This window comes from Bombina bombina, chromosome 6 (assembly GCF_027579735.1).
Source record: "Bombina bombina isolate aBomBom1 chromosome 6, aBomBom1.pri, whole genome shotgun sequence".
NCBI lineage: Eukaryota > Metazoa > Chordata > Amphibia > Anura > Bombinatoridae > Bombina > Bombina bombina.
In genome coordinates this window covers 502,627,890-502,647,012 of record NC_069504.1, presented here as the reverse complement: position 1 = coordinate 502,647,012, position 19,123 = coordinate 502,627,890, and the positions used below count along the sequence as shown (strand labels likewise).

At 40.3% G+C, this 19,123-nt stretch overlaps 1 protein-coding gene across 1 annotated transcript in view; it reads right to left on the bottom strand.

Moving 5' to 3' along the window:
• CSNK1G1 (casein kinase 1 gamma 1) overlaps positions 1 to 19,123 on the bottom strand; it is a gene marked incomplete in the record, with an annotated part of 566,217 nt that overhangs the window by 101,265 nt on the left and 445,829 nt on the right.

Below are 19,123 nucleotides of genomic sequence, written 5' to 3'. Positions count from 1 at the left end.
CCCTCTCCATTTATCCTCATCCACACAAACTATCTGGTTTATTTGATTTTTATATTCAGGCACCATATACACTATAAATGTCATTAACTTATTTAGTGGTTTGAAACAAGAGAACTTTGCAGGCGGTGTTAAAAATGTGCAACTGTAATAATTCTATGTAACGGTCTTAGACTGATTCTTCTTGCACAAAATAAAACTTGTATGAGACTAAACGGCAAAACCCTTAAGTTAGAGACTTTTTTTTTATTATGTTGTATTTTAGGAGGAACATTTTAATGTAGTGCACATTGTTATGCTATTTAAATAACAGATGTTCCTGTGCTGAAAACCCCCAAACCATTAGTACACAAAAAGACAGAAAACATGTCTTGGTTGGGGGGTATGTAATATGGAAACTACCTAAGGCAGGGATTCAAGCAAGATATATAGGCTTTAATTAAGGCCCTTGTCTAAGGTAGCAGCCAAAATAAAATTGCTGTTATAATGCTCCAGAAAGATGTGTCCTGTAATTACAGAAGAGAAAAGCAAGGCAGAACTAGTAGCTTTGCCTAGTCTACTGGATTATGCAAAACTAGTAGCATTGAAGGATTACGCACACCAGAGGAAAATAGAAAGAATTTAAAACAGCATCAGCACAGAGAAAATATCACAAACTTGAAAACAGGCTTAAGATGTAGACACTTTACAAGCTGCATGTAACCACTGCAGACAAGAAGGTCCAGTTTTGTTCAGTATCATGCAGGCTGAAAAGCTGAGTATCTTGCATCAGTAGGTCTGGACATACTGTTGTCTAATGGGAATCAATAGCTATTCTTATAAAATGTATGAACCAGGGATGTCTTGGTCAATATGGTACAAATGTTATTCTACTAGATAGGGGGCGCCCTTATATGAATATACTGTACAGGTGAACAATTAATTAGAACAATTGCTAGGAATTAATAAGAATTAATGCCTATATATTAACAGGCATAAAAGAGAACCAAATCTACAATGAAATGGTGTATATAAGAAACAATTACGTTAACAATAATGTAGTTAAGTATGTTATAATAAGATACAATATTGATCCAATAAACAATTAATTTCACACTATTAAAAGGTGGATGAGAGTCTCTTATTGTGAGGTAGATAGAAGAGGTAGGCAGCAATCTGTGGAGGACCCGGCCTGGATCTCAGGATGGCAATCTATAGACAAGAAAAAAAGACAGATGCGCCACATGGCCCAATATTGTTTGTTCCTTGAAGGTGTGTATAATAAAGATGTGCAAAATTACACTCACATGTATTAAACCACTCCAAATAGTGCCGTGGGAGCAGTCTGGGATCTATAACAGTCACCCAGCAGACCAACCTCTTGGGAGAGGATAATCTGTAATGTGGAAATACAAGAAGACGCAAAGGTGCCTATATGGCATAGTACAGTTTGGACCCAGGAATATATAGTGTGAGTGGTATAATGTATACTCACATTTGGTGTAGCCTCTCCAATGATGCTAGTCAGACAAGAAGGGATCAATAAAGTCACCCAACAGACTTAACAAGGCAAACAGCATTGGTCAGAGTTCCAAGATGTCCAATGGGTCAAATGAATATTGATCCAAAGAATACAGTGCAGCAAGTGTTTTTATATAAAAAGTAACAAACTTTACTTAAAATAATTAAAAACAAGCGATGCGTTTCTCAGCAACAAGCTGTTTCATCAAGCTTATCAAGATCATAGATAAGCCTGATGAAACAGCTTGTTGCTGAGAAACGCGTCGCTTGTTTTTAATTATTTTAAGTAAAGTTTGTTATTTTTTATATAAAAACACTTTCTGCACTGTATTCTTTGGATCAATATTCATTTGACCCATTGGACATCTTGGAACTCTGACAAATGCTGTTTGCCTTGTTAAGTCTGTTGGGTGACTGTATTGATCCCTTCTTGTCTGACTAGCATCATTGGAGATGCTACACCAAATGCGAGTATACATTATACCACTCACACTATATACTCCTGGGTCCAAACTGTACTAGGCCATATAGGCACCTTTGTGTCTTCTTGTATTTCCACATTACAGATTATCCTTCTCTCCCAAGAGGTTGGTCTGCTGGGTGACTGTTATAGATCCCAGACTGCTCCCACGGCACTATTTGGAGTGGTTTAATACATGTGAGTGTAATTTTGCACATCTTTATTATACACACCTTCTGGAACAAACAATATTGGGACATGTTGCGCATCTGTCTTTTTTCTTGTCTATGGTAAAAATGTCACTACCTCTGCCTTCTACAAATGGAAAGGCCTCATGGCAAAAACATCATTTATGCTTACCTGATAAATTTATTTCTCTTGTAGTGTAGTCAGTCCACGGGTCATCCATTACTTATGGAATATATCTCTTCCTAACAGGAAGCTGCAAGAGGATCACCCAGCAGAGCTTGCTACATAGCTCCTCCCCTCACATGTCATATTCAGTCATTCGACCAAAGCAGACGAGAAAGGAGAAACCATAGGGTACAGTGGTGACTGGAGTTTAATTAAAATTTAGGTCTGCCTTAAAGACAGGGCGGGCCGTGGACTGACTACACTACAAGAGAAATAAATTTATCAGGTAAGCATAAATTATGTTTTCTCTTGTTAAGTGTAGTCAGTCCACGGGTCATCCATTACTTATGGAATACCAATACCAAAGCTAAAGTACACGGATGAAGGGAGGGACAAGGCAGGAACATTAAACAGAAGGAACCACTGCCTGAAGTTCCTTTCTCCCAAAAATAGCCTCCAAAGAAGCAAAAGTGTCAAATTTGTAAAATTTTGAAAAGGTGTGAAGCGAAGACCAAGTCGCAGCCTTGCAAATCTGTTCAACAGAGGCCTCATTTTTAAAGGCCCAGGTGGAAGCCACAGCTCTAGTAGAATGAGCTGTAATCCTTTCAGGAGGCTGCTGTCCAGCAGTCTCATAGGCTAAACGTATTATGCTACGAAGCCAAAAAGAGAGAGAGGTAGCCGAAGCCTTTTGACCTCTTCTCTGCCCAGAGTAAACGACAAACAGGTTAGAAGTTTGACGAAAATCTTTAGTTGCCTGCAAATAGAACTTCAGGGCACGGACTACGTCCAAATTATGCAAGTCGTTCCTTCTTTGAAGAAGGGTTAGGACACAGTGATGGAACAACAATCTCTTGATTGATATTCCTGTTAGTAACTACCTTAGGTAAGAACCCAGGTTTAGTACGCAGAACTACCTTGTCTGAATGAAAAATCAGATAAGGAGAATCACAATGTAAGGCAGATAACTCAGAGACTCTTCGAGCCGAGGAAATAGCCATCAAAAACAAAACTTTCCAGGATAACAGCTTGATATCAATGGAATGAAGGGGTTCAAATGGAACGTCTTGAAGAACATTAAGAACTAAGTTTAAGCTCCACGGCGGAGCAACAGTCTTAAACACAGGCTTAATCCTAGTTAAAGCCTGACAAAAAACCTGAACGTCTGGAACTTCAGCCAGACGCTTGTGTAGAAGAATAGACAGAGCAGAAATCTGTCCCTTTAACGAACTAGCAGATAAGCCCTTTTCTAAACCCAATTGTAGAAAGGACAATATCCTAGGAATCCTAACCTTACTCCATGAGTAACTTGGATTCGCACCAATATAAATATTTACGCCATATTTTATGGTAAATTTTTCTGGTAACAGGCTTCCTAGCCTGTATTAAGGTATCAATCACTGACTCCGAGAAGCCAGTCTCAGAGAAATTAGATTTGGATGTTTGAAAGGACCCTGAATTAGAAGGTCCTGTCTCAGAGGTAGAGACCACGGTGGACAGGACGACATGTCCACTAGGTCTGCATACCAGGTCCTGCGTGGCCACGCAGGCGCTATCAGAATCACTGAAGCTCTCTCCTGTTTGATCTTGGCAATCAAACGAGGAAGCATCGGGAATGGTGGAAACACATAAGCCATGTTGAAGACCCAAGGGGCTGTCAGAGCATCTATCAGCACCGCTCCTGGGTCCCTGGACCTGGATCCGTAACAAGGAAGCTTGGCGTTCTGGCGAGACGCCATGAGATCCAGATCTGGTTTGCCCCAACGAAGAATCAGTTGAGCAAAGACCTCCGGATGAAGTTCCCACTCCCCCGGATGAAAAGTCTGGCGACTTAGAAAATCCGCCTCCCAGTTCTCTACGCCTGGGATGTAAATCGCTGACAGGTGGCAAGAGTGAGACTCTGCCCAGCGAATTATCTTTGAGACTTCCAACATTGCTAGGGAACTTCTGGTTCCCCCTTGATGGTTGATGTAAGCCACAGTCGTGATGTTGTCCGACTGAAATCTGATGAACCTCAGAGTTGCTAACTGAGGCCAAGCTAGGAGAACATTGAATATTGCTCTTAATTCCAGAATATTTATTGGGAGGAGTTTCTCCTCCTGAGTCCATAATCCCTAAACTTTCAGGGAGTTCCAGACTGCGCCCCAGCCTAGAAGGCTGGCGTCTGTTGTTACAATCGTCCAATCTGGCCTGCGAAAGGTCATCCCCTTGGACAGATGTGGCCGAGAGAGCCACCATAGAAGAGAATCTCTGGTCTCTTGATCCAGACTTAGTAGGGGGGACAAATCTGAGTAATCCCCGTTCCACTGACTTAGCATGCACAATTGCAGCGGTCTGAGATGCAGGCGCGCAAATGGTACTATGTCCATTGCCGCTACCATTAAGCCGATTACTTCCATGCACTGAGCTACTGACGGGTGTGGAATGGAATGAAGGACACGGCAAGCATTTAGAAGTTTTGATAACCTGGCCTCTGTCAGGTAAATTTTCATCTCTACAGAATCTATAAGAGTCCCTAGAAAGGGAACTCTTGTAAGTGGTAATAGAGAACTCTTTTCCACGTTCACCTTCCACCCATGCGACCTCAGAAATGCCAGAACTATCTCTGTATGAGACTTGGCAGTTTGAAAACTTGACGCTTGTATCAGAATGTCGTCTAGGTACGGAGTCACCGCTATGCCTCGCTGTCTTAGTACCTCCAGAAGTGAGCCCAGAACTTTTGTAAAGATTCTTGGAGCCGTAGCTAATCCGAAGGGAAGAGCTACAAACTGGTAATGCCTGTCTAGGAAAGCAAATCTTAGGTACCGATAATGATCCTTGTGAATCGGTATGTGAAGGTAGGCATCCTTTAAATCCACTGTGGTCATGTACTGACCCTCTTGGATCATGGGAAGGATGGTTCGAATAGTTTCCATTTTGAATGATGGAACTCTTAGAAATTTGTTTAGGATTTTTAAGTCCAAGATTGGTCTGAAGGTTCCCTCTTTCTTGGGAACCACAAATAGATTTGAATAGAATCCCTGCCCGTGTTCCGTCCGCGGAACTGGGTGGATCACCCCCATTAGTAAAAGGTCTTGTACACAGCGTAGAAACGCCTCTTTCTTTATTTGGTTTGCTGATAACCTTGAAAGATGAAATCTCCCTCGTGGAGGAGAAGTTTTGAAGTCCAGGAGATATCCCTGAGATATGATCTCCAACGCCCAGGGATCCTGGACATCTCTTGCCCAAGCCTGGGCGAAGAGAGAAAGTCTTCCCCCCACTAGATCCGTTTCCGGATAGGGGGCCCTCTCTTCATGCTGTCTTGGGGGCAGCAGCAGGTTTCTTGGCCTGCTTGCCCTTGTTCCAGGACTGGTTAACTTTCCAGCCCTGCCTGTAACGAGCAACAGCTCCTTCCTGTTTTGGAGCGGAGGAAGTTGATGCTGCTCCAGCCTTGAAGTTACGAAAGGCACGAAAATTAGACTGTTTGGCCTTTGATTTGGCCCTGTCCTGAGGTAGAGCATGGCCCTTACCTCCCGTAATGTCAGCTATAATTTCTTTCAAGCCGGGCCCGAATAAGGCCTTTGAAAGGAATATTAAGCAATTTAGATTTAGAAGTCACGTCAGCTGACCAGGATTTAAGCCATAGCGCTCTGCGCGCTTGGATGGCGAATCCGGAGTTCTTAGCCGTAAGTTTGGTTAAATGTACGACGGCATCAGAAACAAATGCGTTAGCTAGCTTAAGTGCTTTAAGCTTGTTCATAATTTCATCCAATGGAGCTGTGCGAATGGCCTCTTCCAGAGACTCAAACCAGAATGCCGCTGCAGCAGTGACAGGCGCAATGCATGCAAGGGGCTGTAAGATAAAACCTTGTTGAACAAACATTTTCTTAAGGTAACCCTCTAATTTCTTATCCATTGGATCTGAAAAGGCACAACTATCCTCCACCGGGATAGTGGTACGCTTAGCTAAAGTAGAAACTGCTCCCTCCACCTTAGGGACCGTCTGCCATAAGTCTCGTGTGGTGGCGTCTATAGGAAACATTTTCCTAAATATGGGAGGAGGGGAAAAGGGCACACCAGGTCTATCCCACTCCTTGCTAATAATCTCTGTAAGCCTTTTAGGTATAGGAAACACGTCAGTACACACCGGTACCGCATAGTATCTATCCAACCTACATAATTTTTCTGGAATTGCAACCGTGTTACAATCATTCAGAGCCGCTAATACCTCCCCTAGCAATATGCAGAGGTTCTCAAGCTTAAATTTAAAATTAGAAATCTCTGAATCCAGTCTCCCTGGATCAGATCCGTCACCCACAGAATGAAGCTCTCCGTCTTCACGTTCTGCAAACTGTGACGCAGTATCTGACATGGCTCTCACCTCATCCGCGCGCTCTGTCCTTAACCCAGAGCTATCGCGCTTGCCTCTTAATTCTGGCAATTTAGATAATACTTCTGTCATAACAGTAGCCATGTCTTGCAAAGTGATTTGTAAGGGCCTCCCTGATGTACTTGGCGCCACAAAATCACGCACCTCCTGAGCGGGAGGCGAAGGTACTGACACGTGAGGAGAGTTAGTCGGCATAACTTCCCCCTCGTTGTCTGGTGATAATTTCTTTACATGTAAAGATTGACTTTTATTTAAAGTAGCATCAATGCAATTAGTACATAAATTTCTATTGGGCTCCACATTGGCCTTTAAACATAGTGAACAAAGAGATTCATCTGTGTCAGACATGTTTAAACAGACTAGCAATGAGACTAGCAAGCTTGGAAATACTTTTCTAAATAAATTTACAAGCAATATAAAAAACGCTACTGTGCCTTTAAGAAGCACAAAAAGCTGTCACAGTTGAAATAACAATGAACCAAAATAGTTATAGCAACCAATATTTCACAGTAAATGTATTAAGTTATCAAAGGATTGCACCCACCAGCAAATGGATGATTAACCCCTTAATACCCAAAAACGGATTAACAATTTAATAATTAACGTTTTTTCTCACAGTCAAAACACACTGTCACAGGTCTGCGGTGACTGATTACCTCCCTCAAAATGAATTTTGAAGACCCCTGAGCTCTCTAGAGACGATCTGGATCATGGAGGATGAAGTAGACAGATTGTGACTGAATTTTTACTGCGCAAAAAAAGCGCTAAAATAGGCCCCTCCCACTCATATTACCACAGTGGGGAAGCTCAGAAAACTGTTTCTATGCAGAAAACAAAGATGGCCATGTGGTAAAAATCATGCCCCAATAAGTTTTATCACCAAGTACCTCACAAAAAACGATTAACATGCCAGTAAACGTTTTAAACATACATTTTAAAAGTTATGAAGTGTTATTAATAAGCCTGCTACCAGTCGCTTTTACTGCAGTTAAGGCTCATACATTATTTCAGTATTAACAGTATTTTCAGAGTCAATTCCATTCCTTAGAAAAATACATTCAGTGTACACACACTCAGCCTAATACCAGTCGCTATCACTGCATTTAAGGCTGAACTTACTTTACATTGGTATCAGCAGTATTTTCTCAGTCAATTCCATTCCTCAGAAAAATAATTACTGCACGTACCTCATTTGCAGGGGGGCCCTGCATGCTATTCCCCTTCTCTGAAGTTACCTCACTCCTCAGATGAGAACAGCCAGTGGATCTTAGTTACGCCTGCTAAGATCATAGAAAACGCAGGCAGATTCTTCTTCTAATGCTGCCTGAGAATAAACAGCACACTCCGGTGCCATTTAAAATAAACTTTTGATTGTAGAAATAAACTAAATTAAAAAATACCACAGACCTCTCACAGCGACCTATCTAGTTAGGCTGCAAGAGAATGACTGAATATGACATGTGAGGGGAGGAGCTATGTAGCAAGCTCTGCTGGGTGATCCTCTTGCAGCTTCCTGTTAGGAAGAGATATATTCCATAAGTAATGGATGACCCGTGGACTGACTACACTTAACAAGAGAAAGATAGTTTTGCCTGACAACCACCTCCCTGTGGGGGAAAAAAAAACTGCTTTCCATGCAGCTTGCCTTTCTGCACCTGCTAAAAGCTTTGAGTACTACCCTGATGTCTGATGAAGAACACTGTGGTTACACTGACTGTGAAAATATTTACAAAAATGTTTTCAGCCAATTTTACAAATACTAAAAAGTCATAACAGCCCTAAATTCCAATAGATTTATCTAATAATCTCAAACCAAGTGATTCTGTGATGTCACTCCCCAAACTAGCATCTGTCGTCAAGTAAACTTAAAGGGACATTAAACACTAAATAAATGCTAGAAAGAATGATGTATTCAAAGAAAAGATTAGTCTAAGAATAACATGTAGATGTATTTTTTAAAGTTTTATTAGCGGTTTAAATATTGATAAAGTAAGTGTAAAGTCTTGACAATGGGAGCTGCCATGTAACTTATATTACCTTCTCTGCTGTGGCCAATTAGAGACAGTTCTAAATAGGTCACTAGAGTGTGCAGCCAATGGCTGTGTGGAATATCAGTGTTCTGCACTTCCATTTCTAACAGGTACTGAAAAGCTCACAATTTCAGAATGGAATTACAGGAAAAGGAGACAAAATAAATAATGAAAGTATATTGTAGAGTTTTTATTTAGATATGATTTATCATTTTATATTACCATCTCAATGTGTTTAATGTATCTTTAATGGGGCTTGGTCAACCTATATTAGCCACAATGATAATACTTGCTCCACTCATTTTAAAATGCAAATGTAAACTGGCAGCTGGAATACCAATTACCTAGAACACAAAGATGAATGGGAGACATTATGAATATGGTCCATTGTTCAATAGGTGTCACAGATGATAACTTTAATGTGAGAGCAAGTATAGACTGATAAGCAAATCAGATCACTGTAAAGCTTAAAGGGACATTATACACTCATTTTTTCTTTGCATAAATGTTTTGTAGATTATCTATTTATATAGCCCATAAAGTTTTTTTTAAAAAAAATAAATGTATAGTTTTGCTTATTTTTAAATAACATTGCTCTGATTTTCAGACTCCTAACCAAGCCCCAAAGTTTTATGTGAATACCGTCAGCTACCTTCTCCAGCTTGCTCCTGTTTGTGTAAAGGGTCTTTTCATTCGCAAAAGAAGGGGGAGGGGGGGGGGAGTGTCTTATTTGCCACTTGCAGTGGGCTTTCCAGCTTCCTTTTCAACAGAGCCAAACTAACAGCTTCTAAGTAAGTTTTTAAACAGTTTTATACTGGATTTTTATATCAGTATCTGTGCATCTTATTCTTTATAGTAGTGTCTATTACATGCAATTATATGAAAATGAGTGTATACTGTCCCTTTAAACGGAAACTGAACCCACATTTTTTCTCTTTCGTGATTCAGATAGAGCATGCAATTTTAAGCAACTTTGTAATTTACTCCTATTATCAATGTTTCTTCGTTCTCTTGTTATCTTTATTTGAAAAAGAAGGCATCTAAGTTTTGGACAGCACTTTTTAATTAGTGGATGAATTTATCCACCAAACAGTAAGAACAACCCAGTTTGTTCACCAAAAAAGGGTCGGCATCTAAACTTACATTCTTGCATTTCAAATAAAGATACCAAGAGAATGAAGAAAATTTGATAATAGGAGTAAATCAGAAAGTTGCTTAAAATGTCGTGCTCTATCTGAACCGCAAAAGAAAAAATTTGGATTCAGTGTCCCTTTAACAAGGTGAAGCCTGGAGACCATATTTTCCCCCAACCAAGTTTAAATGAGTCCCAAATACGCTCAGGAAGCCCCATAGTACAGATAATACACTTGGATGCCTACTTTTCTAAGCTATGAAATGAGCTTAACCTGAACCCTTGGAAACTGTTGTATCTAAGTGCAAAGGAAAAAAGACAGAATAAAAAAAAAATGGATTCCCATTAGAAGACTACAAACTTATTGAATAATCAGATGTAAAAGGGACAGTGTACTGTTTCCCCCCCTCACTTTTAATGTGTTACCAATAATCCATTTTACATGCTGGAGTGTAAAAACTGTTAAGAAGTGCAAAACAAGTACTGCTGCGACCTGAACAAAAAGAAAGATTGGGGCTCGTGGATTCTCACCATCATGAAAGAAATTAATTTATCATCAGGTAAGCACAAATTTTGTTTTATTTCATCAGATGGTGAGAGTCAATACCCAAGCCGTAGACTATGAGACCACATTTAATAGGGGAGGTTTAATTACTTTGATATGTATGCTTCTTCTGAGGCTGAATTTGGAAGGAAAGTTCTGTGGGCCCTAGTGGCTGAATAGTAATGTCCTGTCTTCAATGTTTGTCATCCCCTATTAACTGTGGTCCACAGCTTGGTTATGGATTTCTTTCCTAAGATATGGAGAGTCCACAACGTCATTCAATTACTAGTGGGAATATCACTCCTGGCCAGCAGGAGGCGGCAAAGAGCACCACAGCAAAGCTGTTAAATGTCACTCCCCTACCCATAATCCCCAGTCATTCTCTTTGCCTCTGTCAATGGAGGAGGTGAAGTTTGGGGTCTGAAGAAATGAATTTATTTTTTTTTGGATACTTTTACCTGCAAGCAAGGATTTGGGGTTTAGCTGTGTCCACGTCAATCTCTGCAGCAGAGTAGTGGTGGCTTTTAAGCAGTTAGGAAGTTGTAAGGTTGTGCTTACGTTTTTTCCAAACATATTTCTGCCTAGGTAAAGAAAGCCAGAGTTGGTTACTCTGTTCTTTCTTTTTTTCTACAGGCCTCTGTAAGGAGTTTGTGTCCTTTCACGCCTTGTGAGCTGTCTTCCTACCGGACAGCTAGATTGCATGTAAGTGCTTTTTGTCTTCTAAGCCAAGGGAGACTTGCACGTTAGTTAATTATTGCTGCAGAAATAAAAATGGGACATTATTAAATCCTTTATGGTAAGGATTCATGGGGCAGTGTGCAGGCTACACTGTATGTGACATACTGTGAGATTGTTTATCGGATTCACTATGGTAGTGTTTGTTTATGGGCTTTTTTATGTAATTAAAAAGGCTTGAGTTTTATTTCTGGGCATTATTATCTTATACCTTTTTTTTTTTTTTTTAATTTTAAAACATTTTTATTGAGGAGTTGCATATTACAGCGGTTTGAGGCACCAAGATATGGAGAAAATACATATATAAGAAAATAAGTAAATAAAAACAAAAATTATACATTCAGCGGTATGGAAAACATTCTGGTGGGTCTTGCTTGATTTTCCTCTTTTTAGTCCCTTTTAGGCATATTATGGACCACTCTTGGATCCGTACGTACAATATATAGGAGACATCTAGGGATGAATAAGTACAAACAAAACATATACAAATAAAGAAAAAAGTCCTAACTGGGTTGTTAAATGAAAAATAAATGTCGAGTAAACCAGGTTCTATGAAGATGATATAATATGCTACACACATCCAATAAGGAGATATAGATATAAATAATATTTTTCACATTTTTTTCTTGGTTTCTTTTTTAATAATAACACCCTATGTAAAACAAACTTTTTAAGTCAAAATTGTGATTATCAATAACAGGATGCAAGGTATTCATGATATGTAAATGTCCATATCGTAAGGTTGGTATGACATGACTGCTATTACTACATGTTATGATTAGCTGATATATTAAAGCTATATTTCATAAGATAAATTGGGGGCATATCATAGTTCTGCCGTTACAGAGAGTATCCCGCCAGTGTCATCACTATAGTGCTGGGAGGTGGGGTACGATGTACGTTTGCAATATACTGTTAACGTGTATACTATCAACTTGAACTAATCATCATAAAAAAACGAAAAACATATTGCGACAGAGGTCCCTGCCATCATAACACCTTTCAAAGTGAGTCTCTTATGATCAACTCAATATAGTCCCATTAGCAAGATAAGCAAAGTTATGACTGAACCAGAAAACTGAACGACTGCTCAACTCTGTATATCCAGCGTTTCTGTATTCTAGCCCTTTTCTGCAATGAAGACATTTGTATTATTGTGGGAGCGAGTACTGAATTCTTTTAGTGCCTGATGCTTATAAAGTGGTTGTGGTATAAAACGGAGTGACTTCTCGTCTTGGCTCCAATGTGGAACAGCAGTTAACAGCGGCGGTTTTATAGCCCATTGAGGAGTTGCCCCGGCAGTGTCTTGCTTCTTTAGCCTCCGGGATGCCGGCTGAACTGCAGCCAAGCTTGATTTTTGAGATCGGCCACTCAGTTAAGGAGGGTTGATTGAGAAAGTGCCCTGTGCTTCTTCATCCTGAAGCTCTTGCATATAGACAGCATATTGGTTTTCTAGTATTGAGAACACTCTTGGCAGCGGCTTAGTAGTTTGCACCACGCAGGCTGTTGTATAAGTTTTCTGCGGTTGTGGCCAGTCAGTTTGCTTTGCCTGTTCTAAAGATTCTGTTGTCGGTGTTGCATCCTGCAGTCAATGGCTCGGTTAGGCGCATGGCATGGTTTTCTCTGTCTTGCAGGATTTGTATCAAACAGTCATACGGAGCTTTGTCCATTAATTTTTGGAACAACATTTCAATTCTCACCAGCTTCTCATCTAGTTGATGCAGGTAGGCTTCTCCCGCCACAGGCGCCATTTTAAGCATCACCTTATAAGATATTTTTTTTAAAAAAGGTGTGACATTTCTCTTTGCTGCAGACCTGGTAACACTCCACACCTAATTAGCAAAGCTTGAATTCCCAGTTAGGAACGAGTACCTCGGGTCTACCGAGGGGGAAGCGCCGCCGTTATTGAGCCGCCACTTCCAGGCCCTTAATGTCCTTTCCTGAGTCCTGATGCCAAAAATACAGTGTTAGCGATAAGCCCTCTGAAGAGCCAACATACGTTCTGACTATATAAGTTTTATGCTTTGGCTGTACGGTAGTGCCTGTAATCGGCGGATTATAAGCTTATCTATCAGAGCTCTTGGAAGTTGCGACCAATCAGAATCGCTGTTAGGACACGCCCCCAGTCTCCCGTTTTTTAAAAGTTGTTTCTTGTTGCTGACTCCATTTTGGATTCATGGCGCATGGTTCCTATGGTAGAAGGGGCTTTTTCTTATCTGGCTAAGAGAACCTCAATCCCTATAGAGGATAGCTGCTCCTTTCAGGACCCAATGGACAAGAAGCTGGTGACTTCTTTGATAAGGGTTTATCAGGGTCTTGTTGCCACTATAGCAAGTGCTGCATTTTTTTGGTGCGATGTCTTGTCTGAATAATTTTTAACAGAAGTCTCTGTTGGAAATCCAAGATAGGATTAACGCTTTCAATCTAGCTTATTCCTTTATTGATGCTAACAAACATTTAGCCCGTTGGGTTTTGTGGCGAAATCTTGGTCAGCTGATGTTACCGGGTGGAAGGGTCTTTTCTACTGCTAGACTAGAAAAACATAATTTATGTAAGAACTTACCTGATAAATTCATTTCTTTCATATTAACAAGAGTCCATGAGCTAGTGACGTATGGGATATACATTCCTACCAGGAGGGGCAAAGTTTCCCAAACCTTAAAATGCCTATAAATACACCCCTCACCACACCCACAAATCAGTTTAACGAATAGCCAAGAAGTGGGGTGATAAGAAAAAAGTGCGAAGCATATAAAATAAGGAATTGGAATAATTGTGCTTTATACAAAAAAATCATAACCACCACAAAAAAGGGTGGGCCTCATGGACTCTTGTTAATATGAAAGAAATTAATTTATCAGGTAAGTTCTTACATAAATTATGTTTTCTTTCATGTAATTAACAAGAGTCCATGAGCTAGTGACGTATGGGATAATGAATACCCAAGATGTGGATCTTTCCACACAAGAGTCACTAGAGAGGGAGGGATAAAATAAAGACAGCCAATTCCTGCTGAAAATAATCCACACCCAAAATAAAGTTTAATGAAAAACATAAGCAGAAGATTCAAACCGAAACCACTGCCTGAAGTACCTTTCTACCAAAAACTGCTTCAGAAGAAGAGAATACATCAAAATGGTAGAATTTAGTAAAAGTATGCAAAGAGGACCAAGTCGCTGCTTTGCAAATCTGATCAACTGAAGCTTCATTCCTAAACGCCCAGGAAGTAGAAACTGACCTAGTAGAATGAGCTGTAATCCTCTGAGGCGGAGTCTTACCCGATTTAACATAGGCAAGATGAATTAAAGATTTCAACCAGGATGCCAAAGAAATGGCAGAAGCTTTCTGGCCTTTTCTAGAACCAGAAAAGATGACAAATAGACTAGAAGTCTTTCGGAAAGATTTAGTAGCTTCAACATAATATTTCAAAGCTCTAACAACAACCAAAGAATGTAACGATTTCTCCTTAGAATTCTTAGGATTAGGACATAATGAAGGAACCACGATTTCTCTACTAATGTTGTTGGAATTCACAACCTTAGGTAAAAATTCAAAAGAAGTTCGCAACACCGCCTTATCCTGATGAAAAATCAGAAAAGGAGACTCACAAGAAAGAGCAGATAATTCAGAAACTCTTCTGGCAGAAGAGATGGCCAAAAGGAACAAAACTTTCCAAGAAAGCAATTTAATGTCCAATGAATGCATAGGTTCAAACGGAGGAGCTTGAAGAGCTCCCAGAACCAAATTCAAACTCCATGGAGGAGAAATTGACTTAATGACAGGTTTTATACGAACCAAAGCTTGTACAAAACAATGAATATCAGGAAGAATAGCAATCTTTCTGTGAAAAAGAACAGAAAGAGCAGAGATTTGTCCTTTCAAGGAACTTGCGGACAAACCCTTATCTAAACCATCCTGAAGAAATTGTAATATTCTCGGAATTCTAAAAGAATACCAAGAAAAATGATGAGTAAGACACCAAGAAATATAAGTCTTCCAGACTCTATAATATATCTCTCTAGATACAGATTTACGAGCCTGTAACATAGTATCAATCACAGAGTCAGAGAAACCTCTTTGACTAAGAATCAAGCGTTCAATCTCCATACCTTTAAATTTAAGGATTTCAGATCCGGATGGAAAAAAGGACCTTGCGACAGAAGGTCTGGTCTTAACGGAAGAGTCCATGGTTGGCAAGATGCCATCCGGACAAGATCCGCATACCAAAACCTGTGAGGCCATGCCGGAGCTATTAGCAGAACAAACGAGCATTCCCTCAGAATCTTGGAGATTACTCTTGGAAGAAGAACTAGAGGCGGAAAGATATAGGCAGGATGATACTTCCAAGGAAGTGATAATGCATCCACTGCCTCCGCCTGAGGATCCCGGGATCTGGACAGATACCTGGGAAGTTTCTTGTTTAGATGAGAGGCCATCAGATCTATCTCTGGAAGCCCCCACATTTGAACAATCTGAAGAAATACCTCTGGGTGAAGAGACCATTCGCCCGGATGCAACGTTTGGCGACTGAGATAATCCGCTTCCCAATTGTCTACACCTGGGATATGAACCGCAGAGATTAGACAGGAGCTGGATTCCGCCCAAACCAAAATTCGAGATACTTCTTTCATAGCCAGAGGACTGTGAGTCCCTCCTTGATGATTGATGTATGCCACAGTTGTGACATTGTCTGTCTGAAAACAAATGAACGATTCTCTCTTCAGAAGAGGCCAAAACTGAAGAGCTCTGAAAATTGCACGGAGTTCCAAAATATTGATCGGTAATCTCACCTCCTGAGATTCCCAAACTCCCTGTGCCGTCAGAGATCCCCACACAGCTCCCCAACCTGTGAGACTTGCATCTGTTGAAATTACAGTCCAGGTCGGAAGAACAAAAGAAGCCCCCTGAATTAAACGATGGTGATCTGTCCACCACGTTAGAGAGTGTCGAACAATCGGTTTTAAAGATATTAATTGATATATCTTCGTGTAATCCCTGCACCATTGGTTCAGCATACAGAGCTGAAGAGGTCGCATGTGAAAACGAGCAAAGGGGATCGCGTCCGATGCAGCAGTCATAAGACCTAGAATTTCCATGCATAAGGCTACCGAAGGGAATGATTGAGACTGAAGGTTTCGACAAGCTGTAATCAATTTTAGACGTCTCTTGTCTGTTAAAGACAGAGTCATGGACACTGAATCTATCTGGAAACCCAGAAAGGTTACCCTTGTTTGAGGAATCAAAGAACTTTTTGGTAAATTGATCCTCCAACCATGATCTTGAAGAAACAACACAAGTCGATTCGTATGAGACTCTGCTAAATGTAAAGACTGAGCAAGTACCAAGATATCGTCCAAATAAGGAAATACCACAATACCCTGTTCTCTGATTACAGACAGAAGGGCACCGAGAATCTTTGTGAAAATTCTCGGAGCTGTAGCAAGGCCAAACGGTAGAGCCACAAATTGGTAATGCTTGTCTAGAAAAGAGAATCTCAGGAACTGAAAATGATCTGGATGAATCGGAATATGCAGATATGCATCCTGTAAATCTATTGTGGACATATAATTCCCTTGCTGAACAAAAGGCAATATAGTCCTTACAGTTACCATCTTGAACGTTGGTATCCTTACATAACGATTCAATAATTTTAGATCCAGAACTGGTCTGAAGGAATTCTCCTTCTTTGGTACAATGAAGAGATTTGAATAAAACCCCATCCCCTGTTCCGGAACTGGAACTGGCATAATTACTCCAGCCAACTCTAGATCTGAAACACAATTCAGAAATGCTTGAGCTTTCACTGGATTTACTGGGACACGGGAAAGAAAAAATCTCTTTGCAGGAGGTCTCATCTTGAAACCAATTCTGTACCCTTCTGAAACAATGCTCTGAATCCAAAGATTGTGAACAGAATTGATCCAAATTTCTTTGAAAAAACGTAACCTGCCCCCTACCAGCTGAACTGGAATGAGGGCCGTACCTTCATGTGAACTTAGAAGCAGGCTTTGCCTTTCTAGCAGGCTTGGATTTATTCCAGACTGGAGATGGTTTCCAAACTGATACTGCTCCTGAGGACGAAGGATCAGGCTTTTGTTCTTTGTTGAAACGAAAGGAACGAAAACGATTGTTAGCCCTGTTTTTACCTTTAGATTTTTTATCCTGTGGTAAAAAAGTTCCTTTCCCACCAGTAACAGTTGAAATAATAGAATCCAACTGAGAACCAAATAATTTGTTTCCCTGGAAAGAAATGGAAAGTAGAGTTGATTTAGAAGCCATATCAGCATTCCAAGTCTTAAGCCATAAAGCTCTTCTGGCTAAGATAGCTAGAGACATAAACCTAACATCAACTCTAATAATATAAAAAATGGCATCACAGATAAAATTATTAGCATGCTGAAGAAGAATAATAATATCATGAGAATCACGATTTGCTACTTGTTGCGCTAGGGTTTCCAACCAAAAAGTTGAAGCTGCAGCAACATCAGCCAATGATATAGCAGGTCTAAGAAGATTACCTGAACACAGATAAGCTTTTCTTAGAAAGGATTCAATTTTTCTATCTAAAGGATCCTTAAACGAGGTACCATCTGACGTAGGAATGGTAGTACGTTTAGCAAGGGTAGAAATAGCCCCATCAACTTTAGGGATTTTGTCCCAAAATTCTAACCTGTCAGGCGGAACAGGATATAATTGCTTAAAACGTTTAGAAGGAGTAAATGAATTACCCAATTTATCCCATTCTTTGGAAATCACTGCAGAAATAGCATTAGGAACAGGAAAAACTTCTGGAATAACCGCAGGAGCTTTAAAAACCTTATCCAAACGTATAGAATTAGTATCAAGAGGACTAGAATCCTCTATTTCTAAAGCAATTAGTACTTCTTTAAGTAAAGAGCGAATAAATTCCATCTTAAATAAATAACAGAATTTATGTTTACCTGATAAATTTCTTTCTCCAACGGTGTGTCCGGTCCACGGCGTCATCCTTACTTGTGGGATATTCTCTTCCCCAACAGGAAATGGCAAAGAGCCCAGCAAAGCTGGTCACATGATCCCTCCTAGGCTCCGCCTACCCCAGTCATTCGACCGACGTTAAGGAGGAATATTTGCATAGGAGAAACCATATGGTACCGTGGTGACTGTAGTTAAAGAAAATAAATTATCAGACCTGATTAAAAAACCAGGGCGGGCCGTGGACCGGACACACCGTTGGAGAAAGAAATTTATCAGGTAAACATAAATTCTGTTTTCTCCAACATAGGTGTGTCCGGTCCACGGCGTCATCCTTACTTGTGGGAACCAATACCAAAGCTTTAGGACACGGATGAAGGGAGGGAGCAAATCAGGTCACCTAAATGGAAGGCACCACGGCTTGCAAAACCTTTCTCCCAAAAATAGCCTCAGAAGAAGCAAAAGTATCAAACTTGTAAAATTTGGTAAAAGTGTGCAGTGAAGACCAAGTCGCTGCCCTACATATCTGATCAACAGAAGCCTCGTTCTTGAAGGCCCATGTGGAAGCCACAGCCCTAGTGGAATGAGCTGTGATTCTTTCGGGAGGCTGCCGTCCGGCAGTCTCGTAAGCCAATCTGATGATGCTTTTAATCCAAAAAGAGAGAGAGGTAGAAGTTGCTTTTTGACCTCTCCTTTTACCTGAATAAACAACAAACAAGGAAGATGTTTGTCTAAAATCCTTTGTAGCATCTAAATAGAATTTTAGAGCGCGAACAACATCCAAATTGTGCAACAAACGTTCCTTCTTTGAAACTGGTTTTGGACACAGAGAAGGTACGATAATCTCCTGGTTAATGTTTTTGTTAGAAACAACTTTTGGAAGAAAACCAGGTTTAGTACGTAAAACCACCTTATCTGCATGGAACACCAGATAAGGAGGAGAACACTGCAGAGCAGATAATTCTGAGACTCTTCTAGCAGAAGAAATCGCAACTAAAAACAAAACTTTCCAAGATAATAACTTAATATCAACGGAATGTAAGGGTTCAAA